This window comes from Catharus ustulatus, chromosome 12, assembly GCF_009819885.2.
Source record: "Catharus ustulatus isolate bCatUst1 chromosome 12, bCatUst1.pri.v2, whole genome shotgun sequence".
In the NCBI taxonomy this organism is placed as follows: Eukaryota; Metazoa; Chordata; class Aves; order Passeriformes; family Turdidae; genus Catharus; species Catharus ustulatus.
In genome coordinates, this window is record NC_046232.1 from 16,708,872 (window position 1) to 16,721,348 (window position 12,477).

At 40.3% G+C, this 12,477-nt stretch overlaps 1 long non-coding RNA gene across 25 annotated transcripts in view; it reads right to left on the reverse strand.

The window, feature by feature from the left end:
* Positions 1 to 7,129: 7,129 nt before the first annotated feature.
* The window catches only part of LOC117001858, a 47,788-nt gene continuing 42,440 nt past the window's right edge, over positions 7,130 to 12,477 (reverse strand). For 24 of the 25 annotated variants that reach the window (XR_004419146.1, XR_004419149.1, XR_004419157.1 and 21 more), the window contains one exon: positions 7,130 to 10,501. This is a non-coding gene — a long non-coding RNA (uncharacterized LOC117001858). The remainder of the gene's footprint in view (positions 10,502 to 12,477) is intronic. The other variant, XR_004419147.1, reaches the window with a different exon arrangement.

The window sequence follows — 12,477 nt, forward strand, 5'->3', positions numbered from 1 at the left end:
CTGATTCAGGGTGGTCTGTTAAGCTGTATTTACTGCAATGTAGCCAAACAATGCAGAAATCAGGGAACAAGGCCACTTTTATAGAGTGGGAAACTGTCTCAAAACATCTGAACCTGAAGTTTTTAATCTCCACCTCTACTCAGCATAAAGAGGTCAAAGCTCTGTGGAGTCCAGAGATGGAATTTAAAAAAAAGTATGAGAGAGACAGATTCAAGTAGAAACAAGGAAATTGTCTGCTCTGACAAAAGTTGGTAATTCAAATTATTAGACAGCTTTATTTTCAAAAGGGAGACATACCAAAGTAAGACTATAGGAGAATAAAATAATAAATAAATAATAAAATAAACAATAAATATAATCTAGGTACTAGAAACAAGCAGTGCTGTGGAATTTATAAACTCTAATTCCTCAGTTGAACAAGAAAGGAGGAAGAGGACTTGATTTCTAAGCAGTGGGACCTGTGCACAGAGAGAATATTGGATAACATGGGGCATTTGACCTTGCTGCCAACAACATGACAAGATGCAAAAATGGAAACAGGAGGTACAGAAACTCAGCTTTGAAGTAAGATGCAGTTTCCCAGTGCTGCAAACTGCTAAACTTCAAGATCATTGGGCTTGGACAAGGTAGAATTTATCTTCTTCATCATCTGACTTGGAACACCCAGTGATTTATACACCCTCCTGTTTGAGGGGATCTGGGGGAAGCAGGAGGGTTCTTATGCAAGTAAGAGAATAGTAAATGCTCAACATCCATAAAGCAGAGTCTTTCTCTTATACCAGTCTGTGAATCTGGGGTTTTGCCTTGTCCCCTTTCATTATCTTTGTGGTCCAACATGAAGAAAATATTTATACTTCAGAGTCCCAAGCATTAGGCAGTACTCGCAGTGTCAAGGATAATTCTCACACCTTGGTGTATATCCCAGCTTTTGGTCTTGCTTTATGCCAGTAATTTTTCCCTTGGCTACATCCAAGATTTTGCAATGCTAGACATGAAATGCTGAAGAGGTGATCAAAGTCTGGGGGGCAGTGAGGAGGTCTCACAAGTGGCAGCTGGTGTCTGCTCTTGTCATATTCAGGACTACACTGATCACCAGCTTCAGATCTGAGAGTCAAATTAGCCCAGATCAGATTATCAGGGACAGTGAGGGAATTCTTACTGGGCAGGAATACCAGATATATTTCAGCCAGTTTCTCTGGACTTTAGTATTGCCTTGCTCTGACCCATTCTCTGCCTGCACTTAGTATTTGAGGAACAAGAAAGGGCAGAGCAGAGAGGGAAAAAAAATGTACAGAGTTTTAAATAGGTTGCAATCTCTGGTCTTATCATAGGTAATTTGTAGTATTTAATAGCCCTGATATACAGGAGGTCACATGAAATCATTTAGAAGTCCTGTCTGGATTCAATTTCTAAGAATGTATTAATCTCTGCCTGGCACGGGAAAGATAATGGCATTTCCTTCAGCAGAGCCTCGCTGGGTGCCAAGAGCAGGAGCCCGACTGTCATCAGATCAGCCAGTGGAAACAAGAGGGGTATATGGCTGTTTATTTATTGAGTCATTCCAGCCTGATATTGGCTTTATGCCAATGCATATAAGTCCAGAGATAAAGAGTTATTCCCGACGATAGCAGGACAATCCATTTCTCCCCATCGCAGCGCAGAAATCCAGTGCTAAATTAACTCCAAGCCCAGATATGCAGGTAACCTGAATCTCGACTTTCACAAGGGAGAAAAGGTTCAGGAGACAAGTTGGGACAAATCCAGAGAAGGGTCATAAAGGCACAACAAGCCAGAGCCCTGCACAAACCTCTTGCTGTCTTTCAGCAGCACAGTGCAGATCTGAACTTGGAAAGGTCCAAAGGAAACTATTTAAACCCAGGTCCCAGAATGCAAAGTGAGCTGGTGAGGTTGCTCAGGAGCCTGAAGTGGCATTTTTTTATAGAGCAAACAATATAAAGTAAATAAAGGAGAATGACAACCCTCTGTGTACTCCAAAAGAAAACTAAAAGCCCCACTGGTGTGTGCTGCTTGTCAGAGAATACAGGAGCAAAATGCAAGTGTGTTAAAAGGCTCTAGCCTGGAAAAACCTTTTTTTTCCTTCTTCTTTAAAGTAATGAAATGGTTCAACAACCTTCTGAGAAGGTGAAAAATCTTGCCTGTTTACATTTGTAAGAGAAGCCTGAATTACCTGCCTTTCCCTTTAAGCATTTTCAGATACAAATCAAACACAGATGGCCCATTATGTTTATGACCTCACTGTCAATTGCTCTGGATAGTGCATACATTAATTATTGAAATATTTTCATAGTATACAACTTTTTCTTGTTCACATTGTCACAGATAATTTCAACTTTCTGATTAGGAGATATAAACAGTGTTATTTATGAGGATTAATCTCTCAAATGCCATAAAAGTCACAAATATACTGGGGGGAAGGGAGGTTCTACATATATATATATACACATATACACACACACACAATGAATCCAGCCCAAAAAAAGGAAATTTTAAAAATTGGCCTCAATCCTGAAAGTCAACATTATGTTAACATTCCCTGTGATGCATAAACGATGCCAAAACCTATTACAATTGCAGTAAATTTTGATTACTGGAGTTGTTTGTTATTTATGTCTAGAAGATAAAGATAATATTGGGAATAGCCTTCTTCTTTTCTGCTTATAAATTACATCCATAAAATACTGTGTTCTTCAAAGAGTAAAAAACTTGATTGAGGTTTTTTAAATTGTGTCCATTCTGCTTCAAGAAAACCTGATTTGGCAAGTGAGTAGGTAGTAGGATTTTTTTTAATTCTCATTTACTTTTGTTGGTAAAAATTGAGCAGCTCTAGACCAACAAACAGCTCCTAGGGGTGACAAAGGGCTCGTTTTAGAGTGAGGTCATTAAAAACACCAGTTTCACCAGAAACAGCCCATTGCAACGTGCTTGTTAATCACTGTATCACTTTAAAAAACAAAAATTAAAAATTACCCTTGACTTCCTTACTATTGACTATTATCATTTTTCCCCTCCCAGAAATCTGCATTCATGTTGTGATAAACTTTTCTAGGTTGCATCTGACTTCCTCCCATAGAAAAGCATGGATTTTTTTATCCTAGGTACTATTTAAAAGAAGAAAAGGAGAAACACCTGCTCACTAAGGTTGCAAAAGTGTATCTGTATAGAAAAAACTTTTCAGTTTCTTTTACTTCTCTTACCTTAGTATTTCTGCAAGGCAAAACTAGAGTGGAAACCCCCAAATTTATGGGGTGAAGAATTCAAAGGGTTAATCCTCCCCAGAATGTTCCAGATGAGCAAACAGAAAACATGCCTTTTTAATATTTCTGTTTTCAGCAAACCCCTCCAATCAGCTGATGGCATCCAAAAGAGCAAAGGTAGAACAGGGAGGGGGAAGGAAGAGAAAGAAACATCTCGTGGAAGTAGCCCAAGGGAGAAATAAGTTCATGACTAGCACATTTACACCTTTCTTGATTTATTTAAGGTACAAGAATAGTGTAATATGACCTGTTTGCTTCCCTAACAAGCATTTCTATTTGCAGCAGATCAAGTCCAGACCCACTTCTTGTGGCACAGGCACCTCTGAGAGCCCTGCAGGACACCCTGAGCACAGACCCGAGCCCTCTGCAGCACCCCACAAGCATGGGGGGGTGGGAAGAGCAGCTGAGGTAGAATGAAAACTTTTCATTTTTAACCAAATTCCGTGGTGAAGCAGCATCCCCTCTTTCAACCACGGCCCCCAGCTTCACACAGACTCCATCTCTAATTGTTCTAAGCAGTTTTTGGGTTCTCACACACCCCAGGTTTGCTTCCCCACCCCAAGGAAGAGCCACACCTGACAGCAGAGTGATTTCTCACTATTTCCATGAAACCCTCCCAAACAAATATTTCCCCTCTCCTCGTTTCACCCTCCTCAAAAATGTCTCTCATAGATTTTGTAGTAGTCAAAATAACAGAAAAAGGAAAACAGCTGGCAAATAAAAGCCTAAATTTTCCAAGGCACCCCTTGTCTCATAATGGAGATTTTTAAGTCCTGCAAGGACCCAGAATTCCTTTAGTCCAATTTACATCCAGGGCCCAACTCTCTATAAATTTCCTTAATGCAACTTCTTCCCTTGGGGGTTCCTGTGCATTCTTAGAAGGGAATTGGGAAGGAAAGAAGAGGTTTGCTTCTAGGTAGAAGTTTTTCTGACCTTGAAGGAAGGAAAGCTGTAGGTTTTCCATGCCCCTGTTTCTATGCAAAACTGCTCTTAATCCATCCTGCTGATTTTATTGATTCTGAAATTGTTAGCACTGGGTTTTGCTAGAGCTGAGAAACAGGAGAATAATTAGCTTTCTTGATTTGTTGTGGGTCCTTTTTTGTTCTGTAGAGGATTGTTATGGTTTTCTACAGCTTGAAGAGCTAAACCTCACACTTGTGATCATTTCAGATGGATTGTCCCAATGAACTCTTCCAGGACTAGTGCTTATGAGAGATAGTAAATATTAGCCCTTTTTTCTTTCCTTTTTCGCTTCCAAACAGAAAGCAGTGGCCAGGTGAAGCTTCTGTCTGGGTAGATAACTAGGAAGTTTATTGTTTAACTATCATTTAACAGCAGCAAACATTTCCTGCTTTTTTTTCCCCTATATACTGTGAGAAAAAGTGGATGTTCAGGAAAGGACAGACCCTACATGTTTGGGGCTGATGGAGGCGGGCTGGCTGTGCAAACAGATCTTTAGGGATTTATGATGATCAGTTTTTCAAGCATTAGGAAAGCCTGAGAGCACATTATTTTTAAATGAGTTATATATTTAGCACTATGCCCACCATTCTTTCAGTTCTAATTTTAGAGGGCAGGGGACAACTCTGGCACTATTGTAGCCTTGTCTAAATTTAATATAGTTGAGCAGCTGATGATTATCAGAGAGATTGGCTTTTTGCTCCTTCAGGAATTTTTCACTCAGGAAAAAAAATCACTGCGTAGTACTCTGCTCGGGGTATTGTACAAGCTGTTGTAGCACATGAGAAGAAAGCGTGCTCTGAAATAGTCTTTAAACCTTATCTCTTACTCCAGGTAGGGATTTTAGATACAGGAGAAGGGGATGAGGTTGGTTTGGTCAAGGTTTTCCTTTCCCTTGTAGGGAAGAGCTGTACCTTGTGCTGTGATGTGCCAGTAGAGCAGAACTTCCCCAGCCCCTTGTGAGTGCAGCTGTGAGTGGAGACAGAACAGAGCTCAGGAGCTTCAGCCCACCAGCTGTCCTGTGGAAGGGGTGAGGAGTGATGTTCCCAACTTCTTGCCCACTGCCAAAAGTCAGGTTGTCCATCCAGAGCCGTGGGTTGAAGACCAGAGAGGAACTTTTGTAATTCTTCAGCTCAGTGTCCCAAAAATCCCCCAGTCCCAGTCAAATGGGGCTTTTCACTCTCACATTCCCTTGAAGACAGGGCAGAGCTCGTGCTGTCTGTCTTGCTGCGGCCTTGGTGAGCAGTGTCCTCTCAAGCAGTGCCTCTGAATTTGAATAATGATATGCCAGTCATCATTTATGGAAACAGGGGCACGATGCAGGGAGGGTGTTTAAGTGTTTGTAAGTGATTAAAGGCAACATTCAGAAACACTTTAGTACTAGAAGCAAGCTCAATCTGCATAACTCTACACAGTGTCAAAGACTCATTCGAGACAAAGGATGGTTAAGGAAAATCTCTGTAAAAAGAGGCCTTGCAACTTCCTATAAATATTAGGCTTTCTGCCTTCCTTCTGAAATATATTAACAGCCTCAAGAGGGATTATTGATGCTGGCAAGTTAAAACAGCCCTCAGAAGTCCCTGACACTGTGTACAGCATTAGATTTTTGCATATGGTTCCCCCCTCATGCACTGAAGTGTTTTGAGGTTGGGGTGACTGCAGGTCTCTGAGAAAGCAAGATTGATAAAGCAAAGCAATTGGAGTTATTTCCTATGCATGAAATTGATTAAATGCTTCACTAAATGGCTTATAAATTTGGCTCTCATATTTCTGTCACCCACTGCAAAGATTACAGAAACTCCGTCTATAACCATGTTGTATACAATACCAAATTACAAAAGGTTGTAAAAACTAATGTTTTGTTTAAAGTTTTGAGCAGGACCATATGCCTTCGGTGACCTTGAGTAAGCTATTTTAATTCAAAACATTTTAAAGAGTAGAGGAGAAGGGAAAAAATCCATCTGCATAACAAAACTGAGCTAACAGAATTTAATACTTAGGATGCTGCATATCATTTTTTTACTTCTTGCCAGAAAAAATGTTGAATCCCCTTCTACCAAAGTATTCTAATTTTATAGCTACTAAATGTACATGGAATGGAACCTAGAAGCTCAGGTTTCCCCAGACTGAATTTGCTTTTCTTATTTTATGAACTCTGTTATCAAATCTACCTGGGAACTTACATGGTCCCCTCTACTCTTGAACTCATGTGCATCAGGCACTGGTGTTTTCTTGACCTCATCAAACTCTTTAAAGTGAAGCTTTATTGATTTTTGCCTTAGCATAGAGTTTCATTACCTCCCAAAAGAGGGTGAAAAACTGAGCCACAGAGACACTGAGGATCTTTAGATGCCAAAAACAGGTGTGAGTGTGGTTTGCACCCAGATCTGCTGGCTTTCCTTTCACAGCCATGGGTTCCTAGAGTTTGTGCAATGCTCTGTGAGCGTTGTCAGCTGCTGAGATCTGCTGGTACAACATGAATTTCCTGACTGTGCTCAGCCATGTGCAGTGTTCTGCACACGTCTGACAACAGCTTCTGCTCACACCCAGTTGTGCTCTTGGTCCACAGCAGAACAAACTTCAGGGCATCTGAATCTCCTGTTATTTTAAAATCTTGTGTTGGCTTATGCCTTGGCTGCCCTTGTGTGAGCACCTGGGCTGGAAACCCTGGCTCTCCCAAGGTGTCTGATTGTGGATGTGCCATCCCTGGCAGCCCAGTGTCAAGTTGGACAAAGCTTGGAGCAGCCTGGTGTAGTGGGAAGTTCCCTGCCCACAGCAGGGGAGTTGGAACAAGATGATCCTGAAGGTTTCAGCCTGAATCATTCAATGATTCTCTGACTGTAGGAAAGGACATTACTTAGAAAGTTACAGATACATATTTAGCCACACTAAAATAGGTAGATTGCTTTATAGATCCAAGAAACACTGAACTTCTGACAGTCACAAATAAAATTTTACAGGATCCTTTTTACATGGAGCTCCATTGTACAGATGAGAAAAGCAAAGTTCAGTGGGCACATTGCTTTTGCCCAGTTTGACAGTGCAAGTCCTTTGGCAAAACTTGAGGCTGAGCTCTGGCTCTTCTACTCCCCAGTTCTTCAAGAACTCAACCATTCTCTCCTCAGCTATACAAATAAAGACCTTAAGTGATTAAATGTAAGTACTGAAGTGAAGCTCATAGCAAGCAAGAGTGATTTGGCATGAAATGCAAACACAAGCATGAGAAAACAATCCATGTTTAAACCATAAATGCCTGTTTTCTACAGGAAAAGCTGTGTTCTCCCATAACATTTACAAGCCATCCTGTCCCCAGCAAGGATTAACATTTGGCATCGAAGTACTGATCTGGCAAAGGGCTGCCAGTAATGTAATCTTTTTTACAACCAACAACATGCTTAAAGTCTTGACAGACTTGACCTCTGCCCATTGCTAATCCCCAACTTTCTTGCCCACTCAGATATACATCTTGAAAGAGATGGCACCGAATGTATAGCAAACAGCTAAACTTTAACTGATGGTGAAACAAGAGCTGCCCAGGGAAAATGGTTGGGTGGAGGGAAATCCAACTGTGGCTTACCCAGCCTGGCTGGGATCCTGACTCCATGGTGGGTAGAGGTGCCTGCTCAGTTACACATTTGTGGAGGCTTTGTTGCTGCCCAGATGGGAGAGCACACCTTTTGGCAAGAGAGGATGTAATGTATTTGCTTGGATTACTGGGGAGCCCAAACTGTAATCAGACTCTTTATGCTCAGACACTCTGAACAGTCCTTGATCCCAAAGGATAAAGCTAAACAAAGTAGGTGAAACTCACACGAGGAAAAATGAGATCTAAAGAGACCTTGTATTTTACTGAATCAGTTCCTCAACTCCCAGTTCAGGCATCTGGTTGAAAAACCAGAGTGGTAGATTTACATTATATTCACAGAAAATAACAGTCAATCCAAAAAGATTCCAGCTGTCTTTTCTTTCATTTGTATGACAACCAGTCCTGGGACACATGCCAGCTCCTCAGATATTGCTGCTCCACAGTCTAGTTATTTTAACTTCTGGCAACTGGTTATTTGACCTCTTGGTGGCTTGTCACTTTAGTATCACTTTCTCTATGTGGATAATCTAGTGGGAATCCTTCCTTTATAAGGCAACGTGGTAATTGGCCAGAACACTGAAGTATTGTGCTGTTAAGTCCAGTCTTGAGCTACAGCTGAGGAGCTGTGGCTGGGAAGCACAAAAAGTACATTTCAGTGTCATGTTCATGAATTGGTGGTGATCAGACACTGGGAGAAAACTAATTTTGTCTAAGCCATGTGTTATATATCAACTCTGGATCACTCCATAAAGCAACCTCCTTCTCCTGGGTGAGCACACAAAGAGATTTGAACAGCATCACCCTCAGCTTTCACTGGCTTGAGAATGCTGAGTTAGATCACTTAGATAGAGAAACCAGCCAGGTGTAAGAGCTGATCTGTCCTTCTCTGCCCCACCACCAGTGATTCCAGCAGGGCACAAAAGCCAGCAGAGCGCTCTGTATCCCAGGGACATCCTCCAGTGACTGGGATGTGGGTTGCTTTTCAACAGTTTCCAAAGCAGCCTGAAAGCACTTCAGAAGAGCCTTGTGTCTGTGAACAGTCTCATCCTCTGATGAGAAAAAGCAGTGAGAAATGTAAACAGAAGAGGCAGCCGTGTATCTTTAATTTAAGGCAATATTCCTTTGTCCACCCTGGCCAGTCAAAGCACAGCCACAGATTTTTCCAGTAGTCTGGGAATGGGATCTTAGAAAATGGTGTACTCAGTCTGACATGGACTTAAATAGGTTTGAGAATAATCCATTATGCATCAAGTGTTTAATTGACATAATTAATATTTTTAAGGGGAGCCATTTACACTGTAAGTTCCATACACATTATTTACAATTTCAACAGTAACAGTTAATGCTCTGTGACAAACTATATTGTTTCCAGCTTGTTATCCATTCATAACAAGGTCAATCTATTACCATTATTTTTGTGAATGTAGCTGTTACCTTGAGGCAAAAAGTTAATTGTAAATTACAGAGGAGGGATTATTGAGTTGTTTTTTGGGGTTTTTTTTTAACTGTATTCACTGCAATGTATGGTAATGCTGCTATTTTGTGAAATTTACATTTAAAAGCATTTCATTATTCATATCACACATGCTGGACAAATTCACTTTTAAACTTTTCAAGAACTTACTCAATGGGAAGGGGAGAGCCATTTGGAAGGATCCAGCTGAACACTTCATAACCACTGCAGTTAAAAGCAGATGGAATCATCTATTTTTCCCCTTTGTCTGGGGCTGGTTCCTCTGCCATCACCCTTCAACACAACTCTGAGAAGTGCTTAGTGTTCTGAGGAGCAGAAGCAGATTTGACTGCAATTTAGAGTAACATCACAAAAGTGATGTGAAAAAGATGTATCTGCAGATTTTATTCAGCCCCTGACACACAGCAAGTACACAGGGCCACTCTGATGTCTGAACTTTTCTCCTCCCTACTTCCACACAATTTCTACTGCATTGGTTGATGCCCTGGCAGGCAGAGTTAAATTTTATATTTACGCCCTGCCTTGTTTGCTCCCACCTGAGCAAAAGTCAAAGGGTCTGTGGTATTGCTGCTTCCCAGATGGCAGTAAAATTGTCATTCAGAGACAACACAGAAAAGGATGGAGAACCATCATAAAACCTGTGTTTCCCACATCATTTTAATAATGCATCTCAGGGCAAAACCCATGAGCTTTCCAGTAGATCATGGACTTGTCCATCTTAATGGAGAGCTGACACCATTTAACTCCAATCTAGGTCTGCCTGCAATGTTGATCTTTATTTTCTTCCATATTGTACTAGGAATTAGGTGACATATAATCCCATTCTATTCTGGCTTCAATTAAAATACTGTCATTTTATCTTCACAATCACTTCCAGAATAAGAGAAGACAAACTCATAAACACTGAATATTTTGAGCACACTAAAGAATGTAGGAGACTGATCAGATGCAGAAATGCATTTCCAGTCACACAGAAATAAAAAAGCATGTTAGAGTTTTGTCTTCCTTTCTCTACTTGAGAATAGGTAGGTGAGAGTTGTTGGGATATTTCCTTAACCAGCCTATAAAAGATATGTTCCAACTTCTCAGTGATGAAATCACTATAGTATGCTGAGGGTGCTTTGGTGAAATTTTATAGAGAACAATTTAAGTCTGTTAGAATCCCAGTTGTCACTTGAAGAAATTTATTCCTTTCTTCCTCTAGTCCTAAGGAAAAATAATTTTATCAGGTTTGTGTCTTATATTTAAAATGTTTAATGTGCTATGTCAGACCAAGGCTTTTTCTAGCTCACACTCTCAGAAACTTCAAGGCACCATCAGGTATTAGCATATCAAGCTTGGAATGGGTTAATTAACATGATTTCTGTGGTCTCCTTTGCTGGTAGCATGTTCAAAGTGCACAAAGCTCAGGACATGTGCATTCTTCGTCCAATAACTTGTCCAGTAATTGGTATATTGATTGCTAATGTCATCATGTTTTAGTATATATAAACCCTCTCACTCTATCACACAGCAGCCAACAATCCAAGAAGTCATTGTTTATTCATTGTAACTCCCAAACTGGCCGTGTCAGATTCTGCTTCAGGCCTTGCTGATAAAAATCAGCAGATGATTGGGCACACACATTCTTGACATGGCTGACCCATGACATCTTAGGGCCAGCAGGGAGCCTGTCATTATGTGTACAATACTCTTCTTTCTTCCCCCTTATCTATTCCCAGATGACTTTGAGATTTTTATTAACTCATTAATGACTGAAGATGTCATTAAAGAAAGTGGGGAGGAAGGGGGAAGAGGGACACTGTGTTTGTTTATTTAAAGGTGGGGAGCAGCAAGCCATTGGCTCCACTTGGAGAAAGGTGAGGAGCCTTAAAGACAGAGCTGAAGTATATTCAGAGGAAAAGATCATTACTTCATCAGGATGACTAAAGCTAAACTTTGAACAGAGACAAAAAAAAATATTAGGTCATATTTGAAACAGGACTGAAAAGGGAGGGATGAATTTCTCCACAAAAGTAGCAAAAAAGAGCTGGTCAGGTTTATTTAGCACTATCAGGAGCCCTTACAAGCACATAAGGATGTGTCCCTGGCACTGCCTGGGTGTTCAAACACTTCAGTATTCAGTCAGAAGGAGTTTTGTGTTCAGGATTAGAATTTTCTCACTTTACACAGAGAAATTGTATCTGGGTTTATAGAGTTTTTTAATTTTCTTGTATACATGTCAGCTGAAAGGACATTGAAAAGCATTGAATAGTAATCACACCTGAAGTTTTTCTCAAGGGTTTCCCCCTATGTTTATGAATTCTATCTGGAAATGTAGAAAACTACTGCATATATAATTTTGCAGATTTTTACTATATGGTGTAGAATTTTATTACATTCAAATATATATATTTAAAGCAGAATATTCTTATGTGTCTGTCGACAACCTACTTCTGATCCTACAGCATTTGGTCACAAAAATTACCCTAAATTCAGGATAAACATGCAGTTCCACTTTATAGATTTTTCTTCCCCCTGAAAATATTGCTTATATTTCTTAATTTCTCTATGAAACAATCTCAAATTTGATACTTTATAGGAAGTTGGATTCATTTGACAATGAAAGTAGCATTTTCCTCCTGAAATTTGTGTGTTTCCTATCATTAGAGTCCTGTCAGTTTAGAACCAAGGACTTAATATTTTAAAGATTGCAATTATTTTATTTTAATGGTTGCCATTTGTGGGTTGACTGAGGAATAGTGAACGTTTTCCTTTCCTGGACAGCTGCCCTCCATATGGTTGTTGATCTCAACCTAGAAAACTCTGCTGTGATTCTGTGATTCCAGTGGTACTGGGTGCTAAAGTGGCACAGAGCTCAGTGTCATCTGCATTGGCTGGCCCTTAACATTCCTGGTTTCCATGTTTATCTGCTCCATGAGGTGAGTGGAAGAAAGATGAGCCTGCTTCTCAAAGGGAGCTTCGAGGATTGGTATAAAAATAATGGAATAAGCAAAGATTGGTATAAAAATAATGGAATAACCTCTGTAGATTGGACCTGTGAGTTCCTGCAACCATCTCAAACAGGAATCTGCTTATTCCATCACATAAACCACAGATTCTGGATCAGATGTATCAATCTGATCTTATAGACTGGGTACAGTCAGTTTTAGTACTCCTAACGGGAGCTAAATTAAAATAAT